This window comes from Papio anubis, chromosome 12, assembly GCF_008728515.1.
Source record: "Papio anubis isolate 15944 chromosome 12, Panubis1.0, whole genome shotgun sequence".
Classification (NCBI taxonomy): Eukaryota; Metazoa; Chordata; class Mammalia; order Primates; family Cercopithecidae; genus Papio; species Papio anubis.
Window position 1 is genome coordinate 26,463,822 of NC_044987.1, and position 17,664 is coordinate 26,481,485.

Here is a 17,664-nt window from a genome sequence, read left to right on the forward strand (position 1 = left end):
TGGCACATGGCTGTAATCCCAGCTACTCGGGAGGCTGAGGCAGGAGAATCGCTTGAACTCAGGAGGCAGAAGTTGTGGTGAGCTGAGATCGCGCCGTTGCACTCCAGCCTGGGAAACAACAGCGAAACTCCGTCTCAAACAAAACAAAACAAAATAAAACAACAACAAAAAATTGTGCTGGCCAGTTGTGGTGGCTCATGCCTATAACGCCAGCATTTTGGGAGGCTGAAGTTAGAAGATCGCTTCAGTCCAGGAGTTTGATACCAGCCTGGGCAACATTGGAGAGACCCTGTCTCTACCAAAAACAAACAAACAAACAAACAAATAAATAAATAAATAAAATTTTACAAAGAAGACATTAACATAAAGAAAAATGAACAAAAATTTTTATGTACATTTTGCTTAGGTTGTCTTTTTCTTTTGGATGTATACGAGTTCTTTAAAATGTATATAGATACGAGTCTTTTGACGGCGTGGTGGCTCACCCAGTAATCTCAGCACTTTGGGAGGCCGAGGTGGGCAGATCACTTGAGGTCAGGAATTCGAGACCACCTTGGCCAACATGGTGAAACCCTGTCTCTATTAATAATACAAAAATTAGCTGGGCATGGTGGTGCATACCTGTAATCCCAGCTATTTGGGAGGCTGAGGCAGAAGAATGGGTGGAATCTGGGAGGTAGAGGTTGCAGTGAACCGAGATCACGCCACTGCACTCCCCCCTAGGCAACAGAGCGAGACTCTGTCTCAAACAAGCAAACAAACAAAAGATATGAGTCATCTGGCAGATATATGTATTGTAATTTTTTTTTTTCCTGAGACGGAGTATATCTCAGATATTTGTAAAAATACAAATATCACCCAGCTAATATTTGTATTTTTAATAGAGCCAATGTTTCACCATGTTGGCCAGGCTAGTCTCGAACTCTGACCTCGTGATTCGCCCACCTCAGACTCCCAAAGTGCTGGGATTACAGGCGTGAGCCACTGTGCCTGGCCTAATATTTTTAAATAAATAAGTCTGTTGCTGGATTTTAAAAATTGTTTTAATGGTTCAACACCTTTATATTATAGATTAAGTAAATGCAAAATTCCATTTCAGGCAGTAATGTCAATTAGACACCCTGAATGACCCTTCAAACTAAACAAAATATAAGGCACATAAAATAATTTAAAATGCATTACTGAGCTGATATGAAAGTAATAATGTTATCAGCAGAACATATCCAAGTTACAGAGCACCAAAGTATGTTACCGGCAGCAAATCCGCAAGGGTCTGCAGCAACCTCAATCCTTTCATACTAAGAATAATTCACCTGATGGGCATAAACCAGAGTGAGAGATCCAGGCAAATTTTAGAGCAGGAATTAAAGTTTATTAAAAAGGTTTAGGGCAGCAATGAAAGAAAGTAAAGTACACTTGGAAGAGGGCCCAGTGAGGGACCAGAGAGAGTGAAGTGCACAATCTGACCTTTTGACTTGGGGGTTTATGCGTTGGCATGCTTCCAGGGTCTTGCATTACTTCTCCCCTGATTCTTCCCTTGGGGTGGGCTGTCCACATGTGCAGTGGCCCGTCCACATGTGCAGTGGCCCACTAGCACTTGGGAGGTGAGCATGTGCAGTGTGTTTACTGGAGTTGTATGCATGCTCATTTGAGGCATTCTTCCCTTACCAGTCAAGTGTTCCTATAAAGTCATATACCAGTTAAACTCCACCATTTTGCCTCTTAGTGCACAAGTGTGAGCCTACTTGTCCGACTCCTAAGATCTTATCAGGAAACTGCCGATCACCAGCTTCAGGTTTTTCTATATATTGGGAGACCGCCTTTCCCTGGTGCTGGCTGCAACCAAGAGAGAAAGTTAACAACCACCTGACCATTGATGGTTGCCTAACATTCCTGGTAGGGGAAGATGCCCTCTCCTGCCCTGCTCATATCTGACTAATTACTTACTGTAACAATAACTGCAGAGTCCTCCAAACGAAAGAAAGCTCAGAGACCTTGAGAGGTAATATGCTAAAGACAGTATTTGCCCTGCAGGTTTCTGCTAAACCTTGAAGAATGTGAGTCTTCTGCTTTGAAGACCTCTTGGAGCTACTTCTTTTTTTTTTTTTTTTGAGACGGAGTCTCGCTGTGTCACCCAGGCTGGAGTGCAGTTGCGCAATCTCAGCTCACTGCAAGCTCCACCTCCCAGGTTCATGCCATTCTGCCTCAGCCTCCCGAGTAGTTGGGACTACAGGCACCCACCACCATGCCTGGCTAAAGAAAAGAAAAGAAGCGGCTAAAACCCACCAAAACCAAGATGGGCACGAGAGTGAGCTCTGGTCGTCTTCACTGCTACACTCCCACCAGTGCCGTGACAGTATACGAATGCTATGACAACATCAGGAAGTTACCCCATATGGTCTAAAAAGGGGAGGCATGAATAATCTACCCCTTGTTTAGCATAATATCATCAGGAAATAGCCATAAAAAAGGGCAACCAGCAGCCCTCAGGGCTGCTCTGTCTGTGGAGTAACCATTCTTTTACTCCTTTACTTTCTTAATAAACTTGCTTTCACTTTTACAGACAGCTCGCCCTGAGTTCTGTATTGTGTGAGATCCAAGAACCCTCTCTTGGGGTCTGGATCGGGACCCCTTTTCTGTAACATTCTGAATAAAACTGAAGCTCCAGGGATATACCTGAAGCTCCTGAATATACCTGAAGTATAAAGAAAAATGAAAAAATAAATTCCATTGTGCAAAAGACATCAGAAAATAAAGTTGCTTATCTGTAACAGCCCAAGGGGTTCACCTTGCTGGCTGCCTAGACAGAGCTGATTCATCGAGACAGGGGAATTGCAGTAGAGAAAGAGTCACGCAGAGCTGGCTGTGCGGGAGACTGGAGTTTTATTATTACTCAAATCAGTCTCCCCAGGCACTCATGGAGCAGAGTTTGGAGACGGAGTCTCGTTCTGTTGCCCAGGATGGAGTGCAGGGGCACAATCTCAGCTCACTGCAAGCTCCACCTCCCAGGTTCACGCCATTCTCCTACCTCAGCCTCCCAAGTAGCTGGGACTACAGGCACCCACCACCATGCCCAGCTAGTTTTTTGTATTTTTAGTAGAAACAGGGTTTCACCATGTTAGCCAGGATGGTCTCGATCTCCTGACCCCGTGATGCACCTGCCTTGTCCTCCCAAAGTGTTGGGATTACAGGCATGAGCCACCGCGGCCAGCGGAGCAGGGTTTTAAAGGAAAACTTTGTGGGTTGGGGAAAGCAGTGGGCCAGGAGTGCTGATTGGTGAGGGATGAAATAATAGGGAGTCAAAGCTGTCTTCTTGCATTGAGTCCATTCCTGGGTGGGGACCGCAAGATCAGAAAAGCCCGTTGATCAATCTGGGTGGTGCCAGCTGATCCATCAAGTGCAGGGTCTGCAAAATATCTCAAGCACTGATCTTAGGAGTAGCTGAGGGAGGATCAGAGTCTTGTAGCCTCCAGCGACATGACTCCTAAACCATAATTTCTAATCTTGTGGCTAATGTTATTACTATAAAGGCAATCTGGTCCCCAGGCAAGAAGGAAGTCTGCTATGAGAAAGGGGTGTTATTGTCTTTGTTTTAAACTATAAACTATAGGCCCAGGTGTGGGTTGCTCACGCCTGTAATCCCAGCACTTTGGGAGGCCAAAGTGGGTGGATCACCTGAGGTCAGGAGTTCAAGACCGCCAGGCCAACATGGTGAAACTCTGACTCTACTAAAAATACAAAAAACTGGCCTCGTGCAGTGGCTCACGCCTGTAATCCCAGCACTTTGGGAAGCTGACGTGGGCGGATCAAGAGATCAGGAGCTCGAGACTAATCTGGCCAACATAGCGAAACCCTGTCTCTACTAAAAATACAAAAAATTAGCCAGGTGTGGTGGCCTGTAATCCCAGCTACTTGGGAGTCTGAGGCAGGAGAAGTGCGTGATCCCGGGAGCAGAGGTTGCAGTGAGTGGAGATCACACCATTGCACTCCAGCCCGGGCAACAGTGCGCGACTCCATCTCAAAAAACAAAACAAAACAAAACAAAAAATTAACCAGGCAGGGGTTCCCTCTTTTGGCTTTGGAGCCCCCCTCCCTCTGTCTCTGTACAGGGGAGCTTCTTCCTTCTGTCTTCTCCCTTTCTTCTTGCCTATTAAACTGTCAACTCCTTAAAACTAAAAAAAAAAAAAAAAAAAAAAAATTAGCCAAGCATCCGAGTGGGTGCCTGCAATCCCAGCTACTTAGGAGGCTGAGGCAGGAGAATTGCTTGAGCCTGGGAGGCGGAGTTTGCAGTGAACTGAGGTCGTGCCATTGTGCTCTAGCCTGGGCAAAGAGAGTGAAATTCCGTTACAAAAACAAAAACAAAAACAGAAACAAAAAAAATGCGAACTACAAACTAAGTTTCTTTCAAAGTTAGTTCACCGTACGCCCAGGAATGTACAAGAACAACTTGGAGGTTAGATGCAAGATGGAGTCTGTTAAGTTAGATCTCTTTCACTGTCTCAGTCCTGCAAGTTGGTGGATCCTTGCACAGTTACCCTCAAGACCCAGGGCTTATATACAATAATAGGGAATTTGCCAAAAGGCAGGACATACAGTAAGTATGTGAAACTATAAATCTTAACAGGTATTCTCAGAACTGGAGTTAATCATAAATCAACATGGATTAGCATATGGAGTTGATTTAGCTTCCACAAACCTGTACTTCGTGGGGGAGAAGAAGCAAGCTAGAACTAAATTACTAGATAACAACAGCATATAAGCTGGGAGAGTCATAAAGTATTCTAAGGTTCTTGCATTGTTTGGGAAAAGGATAAAACTTTTGATTAATTTTAGACTTTGCTAAGTTTGTATGTTATGACTACTATGAAAGAATAGGCATAATGTACAAAACTTCCAAACAAGTATAAGAGAAAAAACTGAGCCAATTCAAAAGAAGGAAGAGAGAGAGACAGAAAGAAACATTAAGACAAGTTGAAAACCACATAGTAATTTGGTTTAAATAAATCCAAATATGTCAGTAATCATCCTATATGTAAATAGACTAAACTGTCCAATGAAAAGGCAAAGATTAAAGTAGATTCAGCGGTTCAAGTAACAAAAAGGAAAAAAAAAAAGGCAAAGAAACTAAAAATAAAACACAGCTGGGCATGGTAGCTCACGCCTGTAATCCCAGCACTTTGGGAGGCTGAGGTGGGTGGATCACTTGAGGTCAGGAGTTTGAGACCAGCCTGGCCAACATGGTGAAACCTTGCCTCCACTAAAAATACAAAATTTGCTGGGCACAGAGGCACACACCTGTAATCCCAGCTACTTGGGAGGCTGAGGCAGGAGAACTGCTTGAACCCGTGTCCGGAGCTGCACGCCCCGGCCATAGCGAATAATAATTGACGATTGAAAACGCCTGAGCTTTATTCATTTCCACCTTACACCTCCTCCCTATCTTTGCCTTTTCCCCTGTATTAATACCTCATAAAAGATGGCGCTCTTCCTGCTTCTTCTTCACCCATTTTTCCCGCGCCCGCGAAAATTGCTACCTGACAGCGCAGGCGCCACATGACGTTCGACCAGAGAAACCAATACCTATCTGGCCACACCCTCCGCGATGAGATCATTTTCGCCTTGGCCCAACCCCTTCCCCTCCAAGTGTATATAAGGAACTGCATTACCGCCATTAAAGGAGAGACTTGATCAGAGCACTGTCTTGTCTCCATTTCTCGTATCTCTTGTTCCCCAAATTCCCACCCCCTCTTCCAGGGCCTGCAGTGACGATCCCGCGGGCCGGGATAAACCCGGGAGGCAGAGGTTGCAGTGAGCCGAGATTGCCATTGCATTCCAGCCTGGGCAACAAGAGCAAGATTCTGCCTCAGAAACAAAAAACAAAACAAACAAAACAAAATCCAGCTATGTGCTATTTCAAGATATATATAAATATCATTATTATACAGAAATATTGAAAAGCAATGAATAGAAAAAAAAATACACCAGGCCAATACCAGCTAAAATGAAGTTGGAAAAGCTCTATTAGCATCAGAAAAAGTAGACTTTCACACAAAAAGTATTAGGACAGATAAAGAGTGTCATGTCATAATAATAAGATACTCAATTCAACAGAGATGTGTAACAAAAACTACTCTGTACCTAATAATAAAAATTTAAAACATACGAAGTAAATATTGACAATTGTATAAGGAGAAACTAAGTTTCTATTTCTTCCTATAATGGAAGAATAGGTTGGTTCTCAAATTTTAATCTAACTCATGATCCCATGATGGGCTTGTTAAAACAGATTGCTAGCCGGGCGTGGTGGCTCATGCCTGTAATCCCAGCACTTTGGGAGGCTGAGGCGGGTGGATCACCTGAGGTCGGGAGTTTGAGACCAGCTGGACCAACATGGACAAACCCCGTCTCTACTAAAAAGTACAAAATTAGCCCGGTGTGGTGGCGGGCGTCTGTAATCCCAGCTACTAGGGAGGCCGAGGCAGGAGAATCGCTTGAACCTGGGAGGCGGAGGTTGCAGTAAGCTGAGATCGCACCATTGCACTCCAGCCTGGGCTACAAGAGCGAAACTCCATCTCAAAAAAAAAAAAAAAAAAAAAAAAAAAGACAAAACCAGATTGCTAGGCTCAACTCCAGAGCTTCTGAGTAATAAGTCTAGGGTGGGGCCTGAGAATTTCCACTTCTCACAAGCACCTGAGAGAAGCACCTAGTTCTCAGGTGCTGCTGATGTTTCTGATTCAGGCCCATGCTTTGAGAACCACTGGTTTCACAAATGTTTCAGAAATTGATAGATCAAATAGACAAAAAAATCAGTAGGAGACTGAGTATTTGTTCAAATGGACATGTTAAAACACTGAGGGCCGGGCACAGTGGCTCATGCCTGTAATCCTAACACTTTGGGAGGCCAAGGCCAACGGATCACTTGAGGTCGGGAGTTTGAGCCCAGCCTGGCCAACATGGTGAAACCCTGTCTCTAGTAGAAATACAAAAATGAGGCGTGGTGGCGGGTGCCTATAATTCCAGCTACTCGGGAGGCTAAGGCAGGAGAATCACTTGAACCTGGGAGAAGGAGGCTGCAGTGAGCTGAGATCACACCACTGCACTCCAGCCTGGGCTACAGAGTGAGGCTCCATCTCAAAAAACAAAACAAAACAAACAAACAAAAAACCAACCAACCAAACAAACACATCGAGAATAAACACTCTGCCGGGCGTGGTGGCTCACGCCTGTAATTCCAGCACTTTGTGAGGCGGAGGTGGGTGGATCACCTGAGGTTGGGAGTTTGAGACCAGCCTGACCAACATGGAGAAACCCCGTCTCTACTAAAAATACAAAATTAGCCGGGTGTGGTGATACATGCCTGTAATCCCAGCTACTCAGGAGGCTGAGGCAGGAGAATTGCTTGAACCTGGGAGGTGAGGTTGCAGTGAGCCGAGATGGTGTCATTGCACTCCAGCCTGGGCAACAGGAGCGAAACTCCGTTTCAAAAAAAAAGAAAAAACAAAACAAAACAAAACATTCTTTTACACACACATGAAAAACATTTATCAAAATTGACCATGTCTTAAAATTTATCTCAATATTTTCAAAGTATTGAAAGTATCAGGTCAGGTCAGGCATGGTGGCTCACATTTGCAATCCCAATGATTTGGGAGTCCAGGAGTTCTAGACCAGCCTGGGCAACATGGATAAAACCAGTCTCTACAAAAAATTTAAAAATTAGCTAGGTGTGGTGGCGCTCGCCTGTAGTCCCAGTTACTCTGGAATCTGAGGCAGGAGCATCCTGTGAGCCCACGAGTTTGAGGCTGCAGTGAGTTATGACTATACCACTGCACTCCAGTTTGGGTGACAGAGCGAGACCCTACCTCTGAAAAAAAAAAAAAAAAGTATCATATAGCCTACATTATCATACAATTAAGTTAGAAATCAACTGTAGAAAATAATTAAAAACTTGGCCAGGCGCGGTGGCCCACGCTTGTAATTCTAACACTTTGGGAGGCTGAGGCATGCGGATCACCTGAGGTCAGGAGTTCGAGACGAGCCTGGCCAATATGGTGAAACCCCCATCTCTACTAAAAATACAAAAATTAACTGGGCATGGTTGCTTATGCCTGTAGTCCCAGCTACTCAGGAGACTGAGGAGAGAGAATTGCTTGAACCCAGGCGGCAGAGGTTGCAGTGAGCTGAGATCACGACACTGCACTCCAGCTTGGTGACAGAACGAGACTCCGTCTCAAAAAAAAAAATTAAAAGCTCTTATTATGCTTGGAAATTAAGGGATGTGTCTTTCCAACTCAGGAGTCAAAGAAGAAATTATAATGGAAACTGGAAAATACGTAGAGGTGAATGCGGGTGAAGCCGTTTTCAAAACTGGTGAGAGGCAGGTCAAAATTAATGAGTTTAGAATACAATTTAAGGAGTTAGGGAAAAAGCAACATAAACCCAAATAATGTAGAAGGAAGGAAATAATATAAATTGGAACAAAAATTACTGAAGTAGGGCAAGGGTCGGTGGCTCAAATCTGAAATCTCAGCACTTTGGGAGGCCGAGACGGCCGATAGCTTGACCCCATGAGTTTGAGACCAGCCTGGGCAACCCAATCTGTACAAAAGGTACAAAAACAGCCAGGTGAGGCGCCTCGTGCCTTTGGTCCTAGCTGCTTGGGAGGCTGAGGCAGGAGGATCACCTGAGCCTGGGAATTTGAGGCTGCAGTGAGCCATGTTCACGCCACTGCACTCCAGCCTAGGGGAGACCCTATCTCAAAAGTAAATAAATAAATAAATAAATAAATAAAATATAAAGAGAATTAAAAAAAGTTCCCAGAGGAAGGAATCCCTTTGCTTAGTGTTGAAGGACAAGACTTCGCCTTAATCTAAGGGAAAGGTATAGCTGTGCCAAACGGCATCTTGTAGTTCATGAGCTGTAAGTAACTTGGTCTGGCTAAAGGGATAGTTGTTGTAAGTGGGTGCAGAAGAGTGAAGAAAGGAAAAGGCAGTGAGAGAGGCACTGAAATTAATATATTAAAATTCATGCAAGATGTGTATGAAAAGATAAAAAGAAATATTTTTGTGAGGTCTCTTTACCGTTTAGCTTCTTTTGAGTGCTAACATGATTCTCAAGATACTTATGGGACTGTTCTCCATAGATGGGCAGGAAATGCTCTGTGGGCAGGAGAATACAATGTAAGTAATCAAATAACAAGATAATTTCAGATAATTTCTGTATTAGTTTATTAGGGTTGCCATAACAAGGTACAACAGACTGAGTGGCTTAAACGTATTTATTTTCTCACAGTCTTAGACGTTAGAAGTCTGAAATCAAGATGGTGGCAGAACTGGTTTTTTTTGTTGAGACAGAGTTTCGCTCTTGTGGCCCAGGCTGGAGCTCAATGGTGTGATCTCCGCTCACTGCAACCTCTGCCTCCCGGGTTCAAGCGATTCTCCTGCCTTGGCCTCCCAAGTAGCTGGAACTACAGGCATGTGCCACCACGCCCGGCTAATTTTGTATTTTTAGTAGAGACGGAGTTTCTCCATCTTGGTCAGGCTGGTCTCGAATTCCCGACCTCAGGTGTCCGCCCGCCTCAGCTTTCTGAAGTGCTGGGATTACAGGTGTGAGCCACCGCGCCAAGAACTGGTTTCTTTTGAAGCATCTCTCGTGGCTTGTAGAGGGCTATCTCTCTGTGTCTTCACACGGTCTTCCCTCTGTAACTATCTGTGTTTTAATTCCCTCTTGTTATAAGGATACTAGTTATATTGGATTAGGGCCTACCCTAATGTCTTCATTATAACTTAATACCTCTAAAGACCTCATCACTGCAATCACATTCTGAGGCACTGGAGGTTAGGATTCCAACATATGAATTTTGGTAGAACTCATTATAGCCCTCCATCTACCTGTCCTCCAAATTCATACACTCACCCTGCTCTAACGGCCCCAGAAATCTTAACTCATTTCAGCATCAAGTCTAAGCACAAAATATCATCTAAATCAGGTATGGGTGAGACTCATAAGAGTTATGATTTGTCCTGAGGCAAAATTCCTCTCCAGCTGTTATCTGCTATAAAACCAGACAAGTTATCTGCTTCCAAAATACAATGGTGGAATAGGCATAGCATAGACTTTCCCATTCCAAAAGTCAGAAATAAAAAATAAATCCCAGTCGGGAGTGATGGCTCACGCCTATAATCCCAGCACTTTGGGTGGCTGAGGCAGGTGGACCACCTGAGGTCAGGAGTTCGAGACCAGCCTGGCCAATATGGCAAAACCCCATCTCTACTAAAAATGCAAACATTAACCAGAGGTGGTAGCTTATGCCTGTAATCCCAGCTACTCAGGAGGCTGAGGAAGGAGAATTGCTTGAACCCAGAAGGTGGAGGTTGCAGTGAGCCAAGATCATGCCACTGCACTCCAGCCTGTGTGACAGAGCGAGGCTCCATCTCCAACAAACAAATAAACAAACAAATAAACAACAAACAAAGACTTTAAGGCTCCAGAATAATCTTCTTTGGCTTGATGCTTTGTCCTTGGCCCATCAGGGTGGTGGTCCATCCCCTCAGCCCCGGGTGACTGCAATATATGAATTTCTGGGTAGGAGGTGGTACACAGTTCAGTCCCCAACAATTCCTACAATGAAAATGTAACCTATCAATTTGATAGGGAGAGACTGGGAACCAGTGGATTAAGTCAAGGACATCTTCTCTAAGGAAGCAACATTGGACCTAAGACAATGCTTAGATCTGAAGGCAGAATATTCCGGGCAGAGGAAATGAGGCAATAGAAATAAAAGGAAAGAGAAAGCACAGTGCATAGGTTGAAGAGTTAGGCAGGGCATTCAAGCTAGAGCAAGGAGCCTAAATTTCATGCTAAATACAGCAGGCAGGCATTGTGGGCTTATAAGCAGGGGAGAGTGACTTTATTTCATAGGGATTTTGGGTAATGGATTGCAGGGAGGCAAGAACAGAATAAGTAAGAAGATATACCAGTCTGTTGCAGCATATATGCAGAAGATATACCAGAATGTTGCAGCATTCGGTGGTTTGGCCTATGGTCTTGAAGACAGAGAAAAGGGAATGGATTTCAGATATATTTTGAAAATGAAAATAAAAGACTGGGCTGGGCATAGTGGCTTATGCCTGTAATCCCAGCACTTTGGGAGGCTGAGGCTGGTGGATCACCTGAGGTCAGAAGTTCGAGATCAGCCTGATAAATATGGTGAAACCCTGTCTCTATTAAAAATACAAAAATCAGCCAGCTGTGGCAGCATGTGACTGTAGTCCCAGCTACTAGGGAGGCCGGGACAAGAGAATTGCTTGAACATGGGAGCCAGAGGTTGCAGTGAGCCGAGATCATGCCACTGTACTCCAGCCTGGTCGACAGAGCGAGAATCTGTCTCAACAAAAAAAAAAAAAAAAAAAAAGAAAAGAAAAAAGAAAAGACTGGCTATTGGATTGAATGAGAGAGATAAGAGAAAAGGAGAAACCATGTATGATCCCCAGATTCTTTTATTTTTAAAATTAATTTTTTTTCCCATAGAAATGAAGTCTTACTTTATTGCCCAGGCTTGTTTCAAACTCCTGGCCTCAAGTGATCCTCCCAGCTCAGCCTCCCAAAGTGCTGGGATTACAGGCATGAGCCACCATGCTTGGCAGATCCCTAGTTTCTTAGTTTGAGAACAGATAGATTGAAGTGCTTTATATTGCAATGGGTGTGAGGAAAGTAAGAAACGGAGGAACAGAAAGAGTTTTGTTTGGGCCATATTTGAGATGCCTTTAAGACTTCCTAGTGGATATGGCAAGTCAGCAATTATATATACAAATCCGAAGCTCAGGGGAAGCCTGTGTGGAGTTAAAAGTCAGAGAGTCATTAGCCTACGGTTGGTATTTTAAACCACTGCATTAGACAACAAGGGACTGCTATGGTTAGTGACACAGTTTAAAAGTTCTCAAGATGGTTTTTTGTTTTTCTCTTTTGTGTTTTAATTCTTTGTACAACCTATATTTGTTTCCTTTTCATTTTCCCTCCAGTACTTATTTTAGAAGTTAGATGACCTCAGGAAAAGGGATTCAGGCAACGGTACCTGGAAAAGAGGTGAAGTGAAGAGAAATCTTTCAGAACCGTAAGCAGAAAAGAAGGGGTGAAGTGGGAGCTGGCCGGGACCAAGGGATAATCAGGAAAAAGCTCATTTCTCAGAGCCTTTACTCCTCAATTAAATAATAAGGTTAGGCTGGGCACGGTGGCTCATGCTTTTTTAGGGGTTTTGGGGAATGGAGTCTTACTGTGTTACCCAGGCTGGAGTACAGTGGTATAATCTTGGCTCACTGCAACCTCTGCCTCCCAGGCTCAAGCTTTTTTTCTTTCTCTCTCTTTTTTTTTTTTTTTTTTGAGACAGAGTCAGTCTTGCTCTGTCACCCGGGTTGGAGTGTAGCAGTGCGATCTCAGCTCACTGCAACCTCTGCCTCCTGGGTTCAAGCAATTCTCCTGCCTCAGCCTCCTGAGTAGCTGGGATTACAGGCGCCCACCATCACACCCCGCTAATTTTTGTGTTTTTAGTAGCAACAGGGTTTCACCATGTTGGTCAGGTTGGTCTTGAACTCCTGACCTTAAGTGATCCACCCGCCTTGGCCTCTCAAAGCGCTGGGATTACAGGTGTGAGCCACCACACCCGGCCTAGCTCAAGCTCTTTTAATCCCAGCACTTTCAGAGGCCAAGGCAGGAGGACCACTTGAACCCAAGAGTTCAAGACCAGCCTGGGCAACTTGGAGAAACTCCAGCTCTACAAAAAATATGAGAAATTAGCATGGTGGTGCACACCTGTGGTCCAAGTTACTTGGGAGGCTGAGGTGGATCACTTGAGCTTGGGGAAGTTGAGGCTGCAGTGAGCCGTGATCACACCACTGCAATCCAGCCTGGGTAAGACAGTGAGACCTTGTCTAAACAAACAAACAAACAAGCCGGGCGCGATGGCTCACTCCTGTAATCCCAGCACTTTGGGAGGCCGAGGTGGGCAGATCACTAGGTCAGGAGTTCAAGACCAACCTGACCAACATGGTGAAATCCCGTCTCTAGGAAAAATACAAAAATCAGCTGGGCGAGGGGGCAGGTGCCTGTAATCCCAGCTACTCTGGAGGCTGAGGCAGGAGAATAGCTTGAACCAGGGAAGCCGAGGCTGCAGTGAGCCTAGATCACGCTACTGCACTTCAGCCTAGGCGACAGAGCAAGACTCTGTCTCAAAAAAAAAAAAAAAAAGGGCAGTTAGGGTTGTGCAAAGAACGTACTTTCCTCTCTATTAAATTGTAAACAATATGAATACAAGAACCAAGTCTTAATTACTCCTACATTCTTCCTGCCATCTAGCATGGGGCCCTGAACATAGTAGGTGTTCTAAAATGTTTTTGGAGGGAAAGAAGGAAAGAAGGAAAGGTGGATGGAAGAGTAAAAATGTCTTTCACATACTGAATATCAGAGATCACATCTAGAAATGTGGTCTGCACATAATTTGCATTCAACCAATATATAGTTGATTGATTTGTAATGGGTCCTATAATAAGATAATGGTAATAATGTGAATTCTCTAAACAAAGTTGCCATCTAAGCAGATAGTATTATTGATTCACTCTGCTTAATGACAGGTAATTCTGACATTTTCATTTGTTTGGTACCTTGTGTACTTTAGGCCATTCAAATCGAAGACAGATTGACACTGACCAGTATTCTTCGAATACTTGTGAAAGAGAAAATAAAGAGGCTTAGCTGAGATAAAGCAGCTATTGTCCTTGTGAGCCTCAAGTATAGTAGCAATAAATGCATTTAATAGGATGCTACAAACAGAATTTTTAAAAATAAAGCTTTTTAAGTAAGGGTTTTAAAATGAACTTTAATTATAGATTATATTTGGAAAGTTCCTATTGAATGTTTATAGAAATGACTTTCGTTTAACTACCTTAAACATTGGTTCTAGATTAAAGGAGTCTTAATTTTTTTTTTTTTTTGAGACAGAGTCTCATTCTGTCACACATGTTGGAGTGGAGTGGCATGTTCATGGCTCACTACAGCCTGCATCTCCCAGGCTCAAGGAATCCTCCTACCTCAGCCTCCTGTGTAGCTGGGGCCACAGGTGCAAGTTACCATGCCCAGCTAATTTTTATGTTTATTATTTATTTATATTTTTTGTAGAGATGGTGTCTTGTTATACTGCCCAGGCTGGTCTCAAACTCCTGGCCTCAAGTGATCCTCTGCCTTGGCCTTCCAAAGCCACTTCTTTACTACTGTGGTATTTTTAGTATTCAAATATTCCTCACAAATAATATAATATAAAATCTTGGTTGGGCATGGTGGCTCATGCCTATAATCACAGTACTTTGGGAGGCCAAGGTGGGTGGATCACCTGAAGTCAGGAGTTCAAGACCAGCCTGGTCAATGTGGCAAAACCCTATGTCTACTAAAAATATACAAATTAGCTTGCTGTGGTGGCATATGCCTGTAGTCCCAGCTACCTGGGAGGCTGAAGCAGGAGAATTGCTTGAACCCAGGAGGCAGAGGTTTCTGTGAGCTGAGATCACACCACTGCACTCCAGCCTGGGCAACAGAGTGATACTCCATCTCAGAAAAAGAAAAAAAAATCCAAACACTTAGTGCATTAGGCTGTTCTTATGTTGCTATAAAGAAATATCTGAGTTGAGTAATTTATTGAAAAAAGAGATTTAGGTCAGGCACAGTGGCACGTGCCTACAATCCCAGCACTTTGTGCAACAGAGGCCAGAGGACTGCTTGAGCCCAGGAGTTCGAGACCAGCCTGGAGAACATAGTGAAACTCTACCTCTACAAAAATTTTAAAAATACAAAAATTAGCCGGGATGGTAGTACATGCTTGTAGTCCCAGCTACTCGGGAGGCTGAAGTGGGAGGACTGCCTGAGCCTAGGAGGCCGAGACTGCAGTAAGCCATGATTGTGCCGCTGCACTCCAGCCTGGGTTACAGAGCAAGCAAGATCCTGTCTCAAATAATAATAGTAATAATGAGATTTAATTGGTGGCTCAGAATTCTGTAGGCTTTACAGGAAGCATGGTGCTGGCATTTGCTTCTGGTGAGGCCTCAGTAAGGTTACAATCACAGTGGAAGGTGACGGAGAGCCAACATGTCACATGGCAAGAGTGGGGGAAGTTTTTTTTTTGAGACAGAGTTTCGCTCTTGTTGCCCAGGCTGTGTGCAATGGCGTGACCTCGGCTCACTTTGCAACCTTCACCTCTCAGGTTCCAGCGATTCTCCTGCTTGAGCCTCCCGAGTAACTGGGATTACAGGCATGCACCACCACCACGTATTTTGTATTTTTAGTAGAGACGGGGTTTTACCATGTTGGCCAGGCTGGTCTTGAACTCCTGACCTCAGGTGATACACCTGCCTTGGCCTCCCAAATTTCTGGGATTACAGGTGTAAACCACCAAACCTGGCCGGTTCCCGACTCTTTTCAACAACCAGATCTTCTGTAAACTGAGTGAGAACTCACTTATCATTAAGGAGATGGTGCTAAAGCTTTCATGAGGGATCCCATTGATCCAATTACCTCCCACCAGGCCCCACCTCTAACACTGGGAATCACGTTTCAACATGAGATTCAGAGGGGACAAACATCCAAAACCATCACTTAGAACTACAGTCTTGGCTGGGTGCAGTGGCTCACGCCTGTAATCCCAGCACTTTGGGAGGCCAAGGCAGGCGGATCACAAGGTCAGGAGATCGAGACCACGGTGAAACCCCGTCTTTACTAAAAATACAAAAAATTAGCCGGGCACGGTGGCGGGCGCCTGTCCCAGCTACTTGGGAGGCTGAGGCAGGAGAATGGCAGGAATCCGGGAAGTGGAGCTTGCAGTGAGCCGAGATCGCGCCACTGCACTCCAGCCAGGGGGACAGAGTGAGATTCCGTCTCAAAAAAAAAAAAAAGAACTACAGTCTTATTATTTTTTTAAATGGATGGTAATCTTAATATGGATTTGACTATCATAGCTTTTCTTATTCAGTATGTTGTATTTGGTGAGATCTAAAAAGTATATCTCTTTATAATTATTTTTACAAGCAATGAGTAAAAGATACTGGGAAAGAGGCTCATACATGCTTGCCAATTAAATTGGAAAGACCGCTTGGTGCTTTTAATGTCAGTATCAATCAGTTACTATTCTAAAGATCTTGGACAATTAATCTTTTCTGAATTTTAGCTTACTCACCTGAAAAATAGTATTAATTATGCCTGAGAGCAATTTGCAAAGCATTTGTGGCAGACCATTGATGGCTTCAGCAATATCCTCCAACCCATATGCTCTTTTCCCATGTGATGGTGACACCCTGTTCCTTTGAAAGGTGGGGTCTATATTCACTTCCTTTGAGTCTGGGTGGGTTTGGGACTATGGTGGTAATGAGACTACATGACTTTTTTGGCTAGGTCGTAAAAGGAGATACTGAGAAAGAATAGGAAAATAAACAGTGTTTGTTTTGTTTTGTTTAGTTTTTTTGTGAAACTGGTCTGGCACTTACAACTGAGTCATATTATTATTATTATTATTATTTTTTTTTTAGATGGAGCCTCATTCTGTCACCCAGGCTGGAGTGCAGTGGCGCAATCTCAGCTCACTGTAACCTCTGCCCCCTGGGTTCAAGCAATTATCCTGCTTCAGCCTCCCCAGTAGCTACCACGCCTGACTTTTTGTATTTTTAGTAGAGATGGGGTTTTGCCATGTTGGCCAGGCTGGTCTCGAACTCCTGTCCTAGGTGATCTGCCTGCCTTGGCCTTCCAAAGTGCTGAGATTACAGGCGTAAGCCATTGTGCCCAGCCTTCATATTATTCTTTTATGGGAGATAATCTAACAGAATATCATTCTCAGATGAGATTATCCTGAGACCATGATAAAACAAAATAAAGCAAGGCTAGCTCATAATCTTCTCTAAGCACAAAAACAATGTCATTGTGCCACCCATAAAATATCAACTCTGGACTTTTTGACAAAATGAGTGACTGCTAGTTCTTTAACAATTATAGTTTTTTCCTCACCCAAGTCTGCCCTCCATATAGATGTCTTGAGATACCAGTAAGAATTGCATCCAAACAGCCTCCAATCTAGAGTGAACTCCTGCTTCCTTAAACCCTTCTTTGAATCACTCAACAAGCTAATAGCCTATATGTATTTAGTTCTTCCTAACTCGCTGTTACTGAGAATCTATGGTTCCCCCATCACATGAATTCTCTCTCACAGCAAGGAGTAATAAGTTCAACTTGTTGAACTACATATACATTTACGGTGGTCTTTGGTTGGAGGATACTGACAATAAGCTCTGGCTTTTTTCTCTTAGGGCACTTGCTTGGGGTAAGAACCGTCTGCCAGCTGCTAGGTATGCAGACTAATTATCCTAGTCACCTGGCTATGAGGAAGCCCAAATTAGCAAATTAGCCCACAAAGAGAGACCACTTAGAAAGCCCCTGAAACTAAATGGAGAGAGAGAGAGAGAGAGATGCTGGTCAGGTTCTCAATGCTCCAGCCCAAACCTCCCAGTCTACCCCTTGCCTTCTCACTTCAGCTACCTTCTGACTGCAACCACAAGAGACATCGCGAGCCAGAACCACCTGGCCCACACCTTCCTAAATTCCTGACCCACAGAAACCTCAAGCGATAGTAAAATGATT